At 49.4% G+C, this 14,978-nt stretch overlaps 4 non-coding genes across 4 annotated transcripts; all 4 read right to left on the bottom strand.

The window, feature by feature from the left end:
* Positions 1-2,958: 2,958 nt before the first annotated feature.
* On the bottom strand, positions 2,959-3,051 carry trnay-gua (transfer RNA tyrosine (anticodon GUA)). The gene is made up of 2 exons: positions 3,015-3,051; positions 2,959-2,994 (listed from the first exon to the last, which is right to left on the bottom strand). It is a non-coding gene; the product is annotated as a tRNA-Tyr (tRNA).
* A 2,215-nt stretch (positions 3,052-5,266) lies between these two features.
* trnay-gua (transfer RNA tyrosine (anticodon GUA)) lies at positions 5,267-5,359 on the bottom strand. The gene is made up of 2 exons: positions 5,323-5,359; positions 5,267-5,302 (listed from the first exon to the last, which is right to left on the bottom strand). It is a non-coding gene; the product is annotated as a tRNA-Tyr (tRNA).
* A 6,726-nt stretch (positions 5,360-12,085) lies between these two features.
* trnay-gua (transfer RNA tyrosine (anticodon GUA)) lies at positions 12,086-12,178 on the bottom strand. The gene is made up of 2 exons: positions 12,142-12,178; positions 12,086-12,121 (listed from the first exon to the last, which is right to left on the bottom strand). It is a non-coding gene; the product is annotated as a tRNA-Tyr (tRNA).
* A 2,215-nt stretch (positions 12,179-14,393) lies between these two features.
* trnay-gua (transfer RNA tyrosine (anticodon GUA)) lies at positions 14,394-14,486 on the bottom strand. The gene is made up of 2 exons: positions 14,450-14,486; positions 14,394-14,429 (listed from the first exon to the last, which is right to left on the bottom strand). It is a non-coding gene; the product is annotated as a tRNA-Tyr (tRNA).
* Between the last annotated feature and the right edge of the window lie 492 nt (positions 14,487-14,978).

The following is a 14,978-nucleotide window of genomic DNA, read 5'->3' as shown; positions in this document are numbered from 1 at the left end:
CCCTGAGCCAAAAGCAGAGTGGAGAATGCAGGCATCGATCCCGCTACCTCTCACATGCGAAGCAAGCGCTCTACCATTTGAGCTAATTCCCCAGTGGCTTCTTGCAGTTGACCCTCGTTTGCTTCTCAGTCGCCTTTTCGCACTCGTCTCCAAGCTGCTCCACGACCATCAGAGAAAACCTATTTGAGGATTGGCCCACTCCTTCAATGCATTGTATCCAATCGACATTGCGGAGCAGCATCGAGCGAGCAACAGCAGGACGGGAAGCCACAGTAACGAAGAAAGAAGCCGAGAAGAGCACGAGACCACGGAAGGGAAGCGAGGTGACCGGCAAGTAGCGGCCGCCCTGTGTGTGAGGGAGCAGGCGAGAGCGCTGTCTGACTGATAGCCAACTTGTATTGCCTGAAAGGGAGTGCTGAGTGCTTTGAAGTGTTGCTGCTCAATGGCACTCTCTGCTGGTGAGCAGACACAAATGCTCAAGCATAACAGCTGTGTGAAGGTGGATGCAGAGTGCATTAAGGTTTGAGACGAGAAAAGTGGTGTCCTGCGTCTTCAGGGCAACATGATGCACCATAAAGTGAAGAGAGCTGGTTTGAGTGAATTGCTGCTTAATCCAAAAGAACACCAGCTCCTTCGAGCAAGAATTGAACCAGCAACCTAAGGATGATCTTGCTGCATATTGCTACTACAGTCCTCTGCACTACCAACTGAGCTATCAAAGGAAAGCTGCAAAGATGCTTCTGTGTGATGATTGTTTTCCCAGCGCATGTTGACGCATCTGGCCTCATGGAGTGGCCTGTGCGTCTTCAGTACCAGCCCATGCTGCAGCGCTGTGAGACTGTGAACCGCCAGCTACTCTTTACAGCCTGGAAAACGCGTGTGACTAACAATCACAAGAGTGTAGCTTTGACTTCTTATTAGGCTCGCAGATTTTTTGCAAGCTGTGCATTATGAATTTAAAGACCTTGCAAGCTGCCCTACTTGGTCGTGCTGCCTGGCGGCTTGCATGGCAAGTGCCTTCTTCGTGCAGCAGGCAGCGTATCAGTCTGCTCAATCGAAGGTCCTGAGTCAAATGCTCAGAAAAGGAATCAGTGCTAAAAAGTCGTTCTTTTAGCTTCTTTCACTTCATATATCCACCTTTGCAAAAATCAAGAAGTCTTGCTTATGACATGGCAGAAAAAAGTTTGCTGTGCTTTGGCCCATCTGGCGTGAACTCAGTGACACGTGAGACCACGTTTCTTTCTGGAGAATTGCCCTGAGCCAAAAGCAAAGTGGAGAATGCGGGCATCGATCCCGCTACCTCTCACATGCTAAGCGAGCGCTCTACCATTTGAGCTAATTCCCCAGCAGCTTCTTGCAGGTTGCCCTCGTTTGCTTCTCAGTCGCCTTTTCCCACTCGTCTCCAAGCTGCTCCACGACCATCAAAGAAAACCTATTTGAGGACTAGCCCACTCCTTGTATCCAATCGACATTGCGGAGCAGCAGCGAGCGAGCAACAGCAGGACGCGAAGCCACAGTAACGAAGAAAGAAGCCGAGAAGAGCACGAGACCACGGAAGGGAAGCGAGGTGACCGGCAAGTAGCGGCCGCCCTGTGTGTGAGGGAGCAGGCGAGAGCGCTGTCTGACTGATAGCCAACTTGTTTTGCCTGAAAGGGAGTGCTGAGTGCTTTGAAGTGTTGCTGCCCACGTCTGCGTGTTGCAGACTGGCGCAATCCAAGATCCAGGATTACGTGCTGAGGGACGCACTTAAAATTGGTACAGTCGCCGCAAAGGCACGGTGGGGAAGGGCCACAGTTTAAAGGCCTTCTGCCACGGTAAATCCGGGGGCAGGAATCAGTACACAACTCCCCTCGGGCTGTACTTGCAACTTCTTTTTCGTGTACATGGAGCACCATGATCTGCAAACACCTATGTAGTGCCATGTACAATGTAAGGTCTGTTTCGTAATGCACGTTGAAAAGAAAAAAATGTAAACGTACCGTCACCCATTCCGTGTACTGTATAGTGACACATGTAATGTAATTTTGTTGAATGTACTACAAGGTATCCCGTATTGTACTTGATCTGAAAAGCAAGGCAATGTATAGAACGGAACTGCCGTCAGCACCCAAATGTAATGTATGGGATTGCTGACCGCAGCTAAACATACTGAACTGCTTTTGAATGTACTGTACAAATTCTTTTGGCTTCTCTCACCTCATATATCCATCTTTGCAAAAATCAAGAAGTCTTGCTTATGACATGGCAGAAAATGGTTTGCTGGGCTTTGGCCCATCTGGCGTGAACTGAGTGAGTGACACGTGAGATCACGTTTCTTTCTGGAGAATTGCCCTGAGCCAAAAGCAGAGTGGAGAATGCAGGCATCGATCCCGCTACCTCTCACATGCGAAGCAAGCGCTCTACCATTTGAGCTAATTCCCCAGTGGCTTCTTGCAGTTGACCCTCGTTTGCTTCTCAGTTGCCTTTTCGCACTCGTCTCCAAGCTGCTCCACGACCATCAGAGAAAACCTATTTGAGGATTGGCCCACTCCTTCAATGCATTGTATCCAATCGACATTGCGGAGCAGCATCGAGCGAGCAACAGCAGGACGGGAAGCCACAGTAACGAAGAAAGAAGCCGAGAAGAGCACGAGACCACGGAAGGGAAGCGAGGTGACCGGCAAGTAGCGGCCGCCCTGTGTGTGAGGGAGCAGGCGAGAGCGCTGTCTGACTGATAGCCAACTTGTATTGCCTGAAAGGGAGTGCTGAGTGCTTTGAAGTGTTGCTGCTCAATGGCACTCTCTGCTGGTGAGCAGACACAAATGCTCAAGCATAACAGCTGTATGAAGGTGGATGCAGAGTGCATTAAGGTTTGAGACGAGAAAAGTGGTGTCCTGCGTCTTCAGGGCAACATGATGCACCATAAAGTGAAGAGAGCTGGTTTGAGTGAATTGCTGCTTAATCCAAAAGAACACCAGCTCCTTCAAGCCGGAATTGAACCAGCAACCTAAGGATAATCTTGCTGCATATTGTCACTACAGTCCTCCGCTCTACCAACTGAGCTATCGAAGGGAAGCTGCAAAGATGTTTTTGTGTGATGATTGTTTTCCCAGCGCATGTTGACGCATCTGGCCTCATGGCGTGGCCTGTGCGTCTTCAGTACCAGCCCATGCTGCAGCGCTGTGAGACTGTGAACCACCAGCTACTCTTTACAGCCTGGAAAACGCGTGTGACTAACAATCACAAGAGTGTAGCTTTGACTTCTTATCAGGCTCGCAGATTTTTTGCAAGCTGTGCATTATGAATTTAAAGACCTTGCAAGCTGCCCTACTTGGTCGTGCTGCCTGGCGGCTTGCATGGCAAGTGCCTTCTTCGTGCAGCAGGCAGCGTATCAGTCTGCTCAATCGAAGGTCCTGAGTTAAATGCTCAGAAAAGGAATCAGTGCTAAAAAGTCGTTCTTTTAGCTTCTTTCACTTCATATATCCACCTTTGCAAAAATCAAGAAGTCTTGCTTATGACATGGCAGAAAAAAGTTTGCTGTGCTTTGGCCCATCTGGCGTGAACTCAGTGACACGTGAGACCACGTTTCTTTCTGGAGAATTGCCCTGAGCCAAAAGCAGAGTGGAGAATGCGGGCATCGATCCCGCTACCTCTCACATGCTAAACGAGCACTCTAACATTTGAGCTAATTCCCCAGCAACTTCTTGCAGGTTGCCCTCGTTTGCTTCTCAGTTGCCTTTTCCCACTCGTCTCCAAGCTGCTCCACGACCATCAGAGAAAACCTATTTGAGGACTAGCCCACTCCTTGTATCCAATCGACATTGCGGAGCAGCAGCGAGCGAACAACAGCAGGACGCGAAGCCACAGTAACGAAGAAAGAAGCCGAGAAGAGCACGAGACCACGGAAGGGAAGCGAGGTGACCGGCAAGTAGCGGCCGCCCTGTGTGTGAGGGAGCAGGCGAGAGCGCTGTCTGACTGATAGCCAACTTGTTTTGCCTGAAAGGGAGTGCTGAGTGCTTTGAAGTGTTGCTGCCCACGTCTGCGTGTTGCAGACTGGCGCAATCGAAGATCCAGGATTACGTGCTGAGGGATGCACTTAAAATTGGTACAGTCGCCGCAAAGGCACGGTGGGGAAGGGCCACAATTTAAAGGCCTTCTGCCACGGTAAATCCGGGGGCAGGAATCAGTACACAACTCCCCTCGGGCTGTACTTGCAACTTCTTTTTCGTGTACATGGAGCACCATGATCTGCAAACACCTATGTAGTGCCATGTACAATGTAAGGTCTGTTTCGTAATGCACGTTGAAAAGAAAAAAATGTAAACGTACCGTCACCCATTCCGTGTACTGTATAGTGACACATGTAATGTAATTTTGTTGAATGTACTACAAGGTATCCCGTATTGTACTTGATCTGAAAAGCAAGGCAATGTATAGAACGGAACTGCCGTCAGCACCCAAATGTAATGTATGGGATTGCTGACCGCAGCTAAACATACTGAACTGCTTTTGAATGTACTGTACAAATTCTTTTGGCTTCTCTCACCTCATATATCCATCTTTGCAAAAATCAAGAAGTCTTGCTTATGACATGGCAGAAAATGGTTTGCTGGGCTTTGGCCCATCTGGCGTGAACTGAGTGAGTGACACGTGAGATCACGTTTCTTTCTGGAGAATTGCCCTGAGCCAAAAGCAGAGTGGAGAATGCGGGCATCGATCCCGCTACCTCTCACCTGCGAAGCAAGCGCTCTACCATTTGAGCTAATCCCCCAGTGGCTTCTTGCAGTTGACCCTCGTTTGCTTCTCAGTCGCCTTTTCGCACTCGTCTCCAAGCTGCTCCACGACCATCAGAGAAAACCTATTTGAGGATTGGCCCACTCCTTCAATGCGGAGCAGCATCGAGCGAGCAACAGCAGGACGGGAAGCCACAGTAACGAAGAAAGAAGCCGAGAAGAGCACGAGACCACGGAAGGGAAGCGAGGTGACCGGCAAGTAGCGGCCGCCCTGTGTGTGAGGGAGCAGGCGAGAGCGCTGTCTGACTGATAGCCAACTTGTTTTGCCTGAAAGGGAGTGCTGAGTGCTTTGAAGTGTTGCTGCTCAATGGCACTCTCTGCTGGTGAGCAGACACAAATGCTCAAGCATAACAGCTGTGTGAAGGTGGATGCAGAGTGCATTAAGGTTTGAGACGAGAAAAGTGGTGTCCTGCGTCTTCAGGGCAACATGATGCACCATAAAGTGAAGAGAGCTGGTTTGAGTGAATTGCTGCTTAATCCAAAAGAACACCAGCTCCTTCAAGCCGCAATTGAACCAGCAACCTAAGGATAATCTTGCTGCATATTGTCACTACAGTCCTCCGCTCTACCAACTGAGCTATCGAAGGGAAGCTGCAAAGATGCTTCTGTGTGATGATTGTTTTCCCAGCGCATGTTGACGCATCTGGCCTCATGGAGTGGCCTGTGCGTCTTCAGTACCAGCCCATGCTGCAGCGCTGTGAGACTGTGAACCACCAGCTACTCTTTACAGCCTGGAAAACGCGTGTGACTAACAATCACAAGAGTGTAGCTTTGACTTCTTATCAGGCTCGCAGATTTTTTGCAAGCTGTGCATTATGAATTTAAAGACCTTGCAAGCTGCCCTACTTGGTCGTGCTGCCTGGCGGCTTGCATGGCAAGTGCCTTCTTCGTGCAGCAGGCAGCGTATCAGTCTGCTCAATCGAAGGTCCTGAGTTAAATGCTCAGAAAAAGAATCAGTGCTAAAAAGTCGTTCTTTTAGCTTCTTTCACTTCATATATCCACCTTTGCAAAAATCAAGAAGTCTTGCTTATGACATGGCAGAAAAAAGTTTGCTGTGCTTTGGCCCATCTGGCGTGAACTCAGTGACACGTGAGACCACGTTTCTTTCTGGAGAATTGCCCTGAGCCAAAAGCAGAGTGGAGAATGCGGGCACCGATCCCGCTACCTCTCACATGCTAAACGAGCGCTCTAACATTTGAGCTAATTCCCCAGCAACTTCTTGCAGGTTGCCCTCGTTTGCTTCTCAGTTGCCTTTTCCCACTCGTCTCCAAGCTGCTCCACGACCATCAGAGAAAACCTATTTGAGGACTGGCCCACTCCTTGTATCCAATCGACATTGCGGAGCAGCAGCGAGCGAGCAACAGCAGGACGCGAAGCCACAGTAACAAAGAAAGAAGCCGAGAAGAGCACGAGACCACGGAAGGGAAGCGAGGTGACCGGCAAGTCGCGGCCGCCCTGTGTGTGAGGGAGCAGGCGAGAGCGCGGTCTGACTGATAGCCAACTTGTTTTGCCTGAAAGGGAGTGCTGAGTGCTTTGAAGTGTTGCTGCCCACGTCTGCGTGTTGCAGACTGGCGCAATCCAAGATCCAGGATTACGTGCTGAGGGACGCACTTAAAATTGGTACAGTCGCCGCAAAGGCACGGTGGGGAAGGGCCACAGTTTAAAGGACTTCTGCCACGGTAAACCCGGGGGCAGGAATCAGTACACAACTCCCCTCGGGCTGTACTTGCAACTTCTTTTTCGTGTACATGGAGCACCATGATCTGCAAACACCTATGTAGTGCCATGTACAATGTAAGGTCTGTTTCGTAATGCACGTTGAAAAGAAAAAAATGTAAACGTACCGTCACCCATTCCGTGTACTGTATAGTGACACATGTAATGTAATTTTGTTGAATGTACTACAAGGTATCCCGTATTGTACTTGATCTGAAAAGCAAGGAAATGTATAGACCGGAACTGCCGTCAGCACCCAAATGTAATGTATGGGATTGCTGACCGCAGCAAAACATACTGAACTGCTTTTGAATGTACTGTACAAATTATTTTGGCTTCTCTCACCTCATATATCCATCTTTGCAAAAATCAAGAAGTCTTGCTTATGACATGGCAGAAAATGGTTTGCTGGGCTTTGGCCCATCTGCCGTGAACTCAGTGAGTGACACGTGAGATCACGTTTCTTTCTGGAGAATTGCCCTGAGCCAAAAGCAGAGTGGAGAATGCGGGCATCGATCCCACTACCTCTCACATGCGAAGCAAGCGCTCTACCATTTGAGTTAATTCCCCAGTAGCTTCTTGTAGTTGACCCTCGTTTGCTTCTCAGTCGCTTTTTTGCACTCGTCTCCAAGCTGCTCCACGACCATCAGAGAAAACCTATTTGAGGACTAGCCCACTCCTTGTATCCAATCGACATTGCGGAGCAGCAGCGAGCGAGCAACAGCAGGACGCGAAGCCACAGTAACGAAGAAAGAAGCCGAGAAGAGCACGAGACCACGGAAGGGAAGCGAGGTGACCGGCAAGTAGCGGCCGCCCTGTGTGTGATGGAGCAGGCGAGAGCGCTGTCTGACTGATAGCCAACTTGTTTTGCCTGAAAGGGAGTGCTGAGTGCTTTGAAGTGTTGCTGCCCACGTCTGCGTGTTGCAGACTGGCGCAATCCAAGATCCAGGATTACGTGCTGAGGGACGCACTTAAAATTGGTACAGTCGCCGCAAAGGCACGGTGGGGAAGGGCCACAGTTTAAAGGCCTTCTGCCACGGTAAATCCGGGGGCAGGAATCAGTACACAACTCCCCTCGGGCTGTACTTGCAACTTCTTTTTCGTGTACATGGAGCACCATGATCTGCAAACACCTATGTAGTGCCATGTTCAATGTAAGGTCTGTTTCGTAATGCACGTTGAAAAGAAAAAAATGTAAACGTACCGTCACCCATTCCGTGTACTGTATAGTGACACATGTAATGTAATTTTGTTGAATGTACTACAAGGTATCCCGTATTGTACTTGATCTGAAAAGCAAGGAAATGTATAGAACGGAACTGCCGTCAGCACCCAAATGTAATGTATGGGATTGCTGACCGCAGCTAAACATACTGAACTGCTTTTGAATGTACTGTACAAATTCTTTTGGCTTCTCGCACCTCATATATCCATCTTTGCAAAAATCAAGAAGTCTTGCTTATGACATGGCAGAAAATGGTTTGCTGGGCTTTGGCCCATCTGCCGTGAACTCAGTGAGTGACACGTGAGATCACGTTTCTTTCTGGAGAATTGCCCTGAGCCAAAAGCAGAGTGGAGAATGCAGGGATCGATCCCGCTACCTCTCACATGCGAAGCAAGCGCTCTACCATTTGAGCTAATTCCCCAGTGGCTTCTTGCAGTTGACCCTCGTTTGCTTCTCAGTCGCCTTTTCGCACTCGTCTCCAAGCTGCTCCACGACCATCAGAGAAAATCTATTTGAGGATTGGCCCACTCCTTCAATGCATTGTATCCAATCGACATTGCGGAGCAGCATCGAGCGAGCAACAGCAGGACGGGAAGCCACAGTAACGAAGAAAGAAGCCGAGAAGAGCACGAGACCACGGAAGGGAAGCGAGGTGACCGGCAAGTAGCGGCCGCCCTGTGTGTGATGGAGCAGGCGAGAGCGCTGTCTGACTGATAGCCAACTTGTTTTGCCTGAAAGGGAGTGCTGAGTGCTTTGAAGTGTTGCTGCCCACGTCTGCGTGTTGCAGACTGGCGCAATCCAAGATCCAGGATTACGTGCTGAGGGACGCACTTAAAATTGGTACAGTCGCCGCAAAGGCACGGTGGGGAAGGGCCACAGTTTAAAGGCCTTCTGCCACGGTAAATCCGGGGGCAGGAATCAGTACACAACTCCCCTCGGGCTGTACTTGCAACTTCTTTTTCGTGTACATGGAGCACCATGATCTGCAAACACCTATGTAGTGCCATGTTCAATGTAAGGTCTGTTTCGTAATGCACGTTGAAAAGAAAAAAATGTAAACGTACCGTCACCCATTCCGTGTACTGTATAGTGACACATGTAATGTAATTTTGTTGAATGTACTACAAGGTATCCCGTATTGTACTTGATCTGAAAAGCAAGGAAATGTATAGAACGGAACTGCCGTCAGCACCCAAATGTAATGTATGGGATTGCTGACCGCAGCTAAACATACTGAACTGCTTTTGAATGTACTGTACAAATTCTTTTGGCTTCTCGCACCTCATATATCCATCTTTGCAAAAATCAAGAAGTCTTGCTTATGACATGGCAGAAAATGGTTTGCTGGGCTTTGGCCCATCTGCCGTGAACTCAGTGAGTGACACGTGAGATCACGTTTCTTTCTGGAGAATTGCCCTGAGCCAAAAGCAGAGTGGAGAATGCAGGCATCGATCCCGCTACCTCTCACATGCGAAGCAAGCGCTCTACCATTTGAGCTAATTCCCCAGTGGCTTCTTGCAGTTGACCCTCGTTTGCTTCTCAGTCGCCTTTTCGCACTCGTCTCCAAGCTGCTCCACGACCATCAGAGAAAACCTATTTGAGGATTGGCCCACTCCTTCAATGCATTGTATCCAATCGACATTGCGGAGCAGCATCGAGCGAGCAACAGCAGGACGGGAAGCCACAGTAACGAAGAAAGAAGCCGAGAAGAGCACGAGACCACGGAAGGGAAGCGAGGTGACCGGCAAGTAGCGGCCGCCCTGTGTGTGAGGGAGCAGGCGAGAGCGCTGTCTGACTGATAGCCAACTTGTATTGCCTGAAAGGGAGTGCTGAGTGCTTTGAAGTGTTGCTGCTCAATGGCACTCTCTGCTGGTGAGCAGACACAAATGCTCAAGCATAACAGCTGTGTGAAGGTGGATGCAGAGTGCATTAAGGTTTGAGACGAGAAAAGTGGTGTCCTGCGTCTTCAGGGCAACATGATGCACCATAAAGTGAAGAGAGCTGGTTTGAGTGAATTGCTGCTTAATCCAAAAGAACACCAGCTCCTTCGAGCAAGAATTGAACCAGCAACCTAAGGATGATCTTGCTGCATATTGCTACTACAGTCCTCTGCACTACCAACTGAGCTATCAAAGGAAAGCTGCAAAGATGCTTCTGTGTGATGATTGTTTTCCCAGCGCATGTTGACGCATCTGGCCTCATGGAGTGGCCTGTGCGTCTTCAGTACCAGCCCATGCTGCAGCGCTGTGAGACTGTGAACCGCCAGCTACTCTTTACAGCCTGGAAAACGCGTGTGACTAACAATCACAAGAGTGTAGCTTTGACTTCTTATTAGGCTCGCAGATTTTTTGCAAGCTGTGCATTATGAATTTAAAGACCTTGCAAGCTGCCCTACTTGGTCGTGCTGCCTGGCGGCTTGCATGGCAAGTGCCTTCTTCGTGCAGCAGGCAGCGTATCAGTCTGCTCAATCGAAGGTCCTGAGTCAAATGCTCAGAAAAGGAATCAGTGCTAAAAAGTCGTTCTTTTAGCTTCTTTCACTTCATATATCCACCTTTGCAAAAATCAAGAAGTCTTGCTTATGACATGGCAGAAAAAAGTTTGCTGTGCTTTGGCCCATCTGGCGTGAACTCAGTGACACGTGAGACCACGTTTCTTTCTGGAGAATTGCCCTGAGCCAAAAGCAAAGTGGAGAATGCGGGCATCGATCCCGCTACCTCTCACATGCTAAGCGAGCGCTCTACCATTTGAGCTAATTCCCCAGCAGCTTCTTGCAGGTTGCCCTCGTTTGCTTCTCAGTCGCCTTTTCCCACTCGTCTCCAAGCTGCTCCACGACCATCAAAGAAAACCTATTTGAGGACTAGCCCACTCCTTGTATCCAATCGACATTGCGGAGCAGCAGCGAGCGAGCAACAGCAGGACGCGAAGCCACAGTAACGAAGAAAGAAGCCGAGAAGAGCACGAGACCACGGAAGGGAAGCGAGGTGACCGGCAAGTAGCGGCCGCCCTGTGTGTGAGGGAGCAGGCGAGAGCGCTGTCTGACTGATAGCCAACTTGTTTTGCCTGAAAGGGAGTGCTGAGTGCTTTGAAGTGTTGCTGCCCACGTCTGCGTGTTGCAGACTGGCGCAATCCAAGATCCAGGATTACGTGCTGAGGGACGCACTTAAAATTGGTACAGTCGCCGCAAAGGCACGGTGGGGAAGGGCCACAGTTTAAAGGCCTTCTGCCACGGTAAATCCGGGGGCAGGAATCAGTACACAACTCCCCTCGGGCTGTACTTGCAACTTCTTTTTCGTGTACATGGAGCACCATGATCTGCAAACACCTATGTAGTGCCATGTACAATGTAAGGTCTGTTTCGTAATGCACGTTGAAAAGAAAAAAATGTAAACGTACCGTCACCCATTCCGTGTACTGTATAGTGACACATGTAATGTAATTTTGTTGAATGTACTACAAGGTATCCCGTATTGTACTTGATCTGAAAAGCAAGGCAATGTATAGAACGGAACTGCCGTCAGCACCCAAATGTAATGTATGGGATTGCTGACCGCAGCTAAACATACTGAACTGCTTTTGAATGTACTGTACAAATTCTTTTGGCTTCTCTCACCTCATATATCCATCTTTGCAAAAATCAAGAAGTCTTGCTTATGACATGGCAGAAAATGGTTTGCTGGGCTTTGGCCCATCTGGCGTGAACTGAGTGAGTGACACGTGAGATCACGTTTCTTTCTGGAGAATTGCCCTGAGCCAAAAGCAGAGTGGAGAATGCAGGCATCGATCCCGCTACCTCTCACATGCGAAGCAAGCGCTCTACCATTTGAGCTAATTCCCCAGTGGCTTCTTGCAGTTGACCCTCGTTTGCTTCTCAGTTGCCTTTTCGCACTCGTCTCCAAGCTGCTCCACGACCATCAGAGAAAACCTATTTGAGGATTGGCCCACTCCTTCAATGCATTGTATCCAATCGACATTGCGGAGCAGCATCGAGCGAGCAACAGCAGGACGGGAAGCCACAGTAACGAAGAAAGAAGCCGAGAAGAGCACGAGACCACGGAAGGGAAGCGAGGTGACCGGCAAGTAGCGGCCGCCCTGTGTGTGAGGGAGCAGGCGAGAGCGCTGTCTGACTGATAGCCAACTTGTATTGCCTGAAAGGGAGTGCTGAGTGCTTTGAAGTGTTGCTGCTCAATGGCACTCTCTGCTGGTGAGCAGACACAAATGCTCAAGCATAACAGCTGTGTGAAGGTGGATGCAGAGTGCATTAAGGTTTGAGACGAGAAAAGTGGTGTCCTGCGTCTTCAGGGCAACATGATGCACCATAAAGTGAAGAGAGCTGGTTTGAGTGAATTGCTGCTTAATCCAAAAGAACACCAGCTCCTTCAAGCCGGAATTGAACCAGCAACCTAAGGATAATCTTGCTGCATATTGTCACTACAGTCCTCCGCTCTACCAACTGAGCTATCGAAGGGAAGCTGCAAAGATGTTTTTGTGTGATGATTGTTTTCCCAGCGCATGTTGACGCATCTGGCCTCATGGCGTGGCCTGTGCGTCTTCAGTACCAGCCCATGCTGCAGCGCTGTGAGACTGTGAACCACCAGCTACTCTTTACAGCCTGGAAAACGCGTGTGACTAACAATCACAAGAGTGTAGCTTTGACTTCTTATCAGGCTCGCAGATTTTTTGCAAGCTGTGCATTATGAATTTAAAGACCTTGCAAGCTGCCCTACTTGGTCGTGCTGCCTGGCGGCTTGCATGGCAAGTGCCTTCTTCGTGCAGCAGGCAGCGTATCAGTCTGCTCAATCGAAGGTCCTGAGTTAAATGCTCAGAAAAGGAATCAGTGCTAAAAAGTCGTTCTTTTAGCTTCTTTCACTTCATATATCCACCTTTGCAAAAATCAAGAAGTCTTGCTTATGACATGGCAGAAAAAAGTTTGCTGTGCTTTGGCCCATCTGGCGTGAACTCAGTGACACGTGAGACCACGTTTCTTTCTGGAGAATTGCCCTGAGCCAAAAGCAGAGTGGAGAATGCGGGCATCGATCCCGCTACCTCTCACATGCTAAACGAGCACTCTAACATTTGAGCTAATTCCCCAGCAACTTCTTGCAGGTTGCCCTCGTTTGCTTCTCAGTTGCCTTTTCCCACTCGTCTCCAAGCTGCTCCACGACCATCAGAGAAAACCTATTTGAGGACTAGCCCACTCCTTGTATCCAATCGACATTGCGGAGCAGCAGCGAGCGAACAACAGCAGGACGCGAAGCCACAGTAACGAAGAAAGAAGCCGAGAAGAGCACGAGACCACGGAAGGGAAGCGAGGTGACCGGCAAGTAGCGGCCGCCCTGTGTGTGAGGGAGCAGGCGAGAGCGCTGTCTGACTGATAGCCAACTTGTTTTGCCTGAAAGGGAGTGCTGAGTGCTTTGAAGTGTTGCTGCCCACGTCTGCGTGTTGCAGACTGGCGCAATCCAAGATCCAGGATTACGTGCTGAGGGATGCACTTAAAATTGGTACAGTCGCCGCAAAGGCACGGTGGGGAAGGGCCACAGTTTAAAGACCTTCTGCCACGGTAAATCCGGGGGCAGGAATCAGTACACAACTCCCCTCGGGCTGTACTTGCAACTTCTTTTTCGTGTACATGGAGCACCATGATCTGCAAACACCTATGTAGTGCCATGTACAATGTAAGGTCTGTTTCGTAATGCACGTTGAAAAGAAAAAAATGTAAACGTACCGTCACCCATTCCGTGTACTGTATAGTGACACATGTAATGTAATTTTGTTGAATGTACTACAAGGTATCCCGTATTGTACTTGATCTGAAAAGCAAGGCAATGTATAGAACGGAACTGCCGTCAGCACCCAAATGTAATGTATGGGATTGCTGACCGCAGCTAAACATACTGAACTGCTTTTGAATGTACTGTACAAATTCTTTTGGCTTCTCTCACCTCATATATCCATCTTTGCAAAAATCAAGAAGTCTTGCTTATGACATGGCAGAAAATGGTTTGCTGGGCTTTGGCCCATCTGGCGTGAACTGAGTGAGTGACACGTGAGATCACGTTTCTTTCTGGAGAATTGCTCTGAGCCAAAAGCAGAGTGGAGAATGCGGGCATCGATCCCGCTACCTCTCACCTGCGAAGCAAGCGCTCTACCATTTGAGCTAATTCCCCAGTAGCTTCTTGCAGTTGACCCTCGTTTGCTTCTCAGTCGCCTTTTCGCACTCGTCTCCAAGCTGCTCCACGACCATCAGAGAAAACCTATTTGAGGATTGGCCCACTCCTTCAATGCGGAGCAGCATCGAGCGAGCAACAGCAGGACGGGAAGCCACAGTAACGAAGAAAGAAGCCGAGAAGAGCACGAGACCACGGAAGGGAAGCGAGGTGACCGGCAAGTAGCGGCCGCCCTGTGTGTGAGGGAGCAGGCGAGAGCGCTGTCTGACTGATAGCCAACTTGTATTGCCTGAAAGGGAGTGCTGAGTGCTTTGAAGTGTTGCTGCTCAATGGCACTCTCTGCTGGTGAGCAGACACAAATGCTCAAGCATAACAGCTGTGTGAAGGTGGATGCAGAGTGCATTAAGGTTTGAGACGAGAAAAGTGGTGTCCTGCGTCTTCAGGGCAACATGATGCACCATAAAGTGAAGAGAGCTGGTTTGAGTGAATTGCTGCTTAATCCAAAAGAACACCAGCTCCTTCAAGCCGGAATTGAACCAGCAACCTAAGGATAATCTTGCTGCATATTGTCACTACAGTCCTCCGCTCTACCAACTGAGCTATCGAAGGGAAGCTGCAAAGATGTTTTTGTGTGATGATTGTTTTCCCAGCGCATGTTGACGCATCTGGCCTCATGGCGTGGCCTGTGCGTCTTCAGTACCAGCCCATGCTGCAGCGCTGTGAGACTGTGAACCACCAGCTACTCTTTACAGCCTGGAAAACGCGTGTGACTAACAATCACAAGAGTGTAGCTTTGACTTCTTATCAGGCTCGCAGATTTTTTGCAAGCTGTGCATTATGAATTTAAAGACCTTGCAAGCTGCCCTACTTGGTCGTGCTGCCTGGCGGCTTGCATGGCAAGTGCCTTCTTCGTGCAGCAGGCAGCGTATCAGTCTGCTCAATCGAAGGTCCTGAGTTAAATGCTCAGAAAAGGAATCAGTGCTAAAAAGTCGTTCTTTTAGCTTCTTTCACTTCATATATCCACCTTTGCAAAAATCAAGAAGTCTTGCTTATGACATGGCAGAAAAAAGTTTGCTGTGCTTTGGCCCATCTGGCGTGAAC

Source organism: Pristiophorus japonicus, chromosome 1 (assembly GCF_044704955.1).
Source record: "Pristiophorus japonicus isolate sPriJap1 chromosome 1, sPriJap1.hap1, whole genome shotgun sequence".
Lineage (NCBI taxonomy): Eukaryota > Metazoa > Chordata > Chondrichthyes > Pristiophoridae > Pristiophorus > Pristiophorus japonicus.
This window is presented reverse-complemented; position numbering and strand designations above follow the sequence as displayed.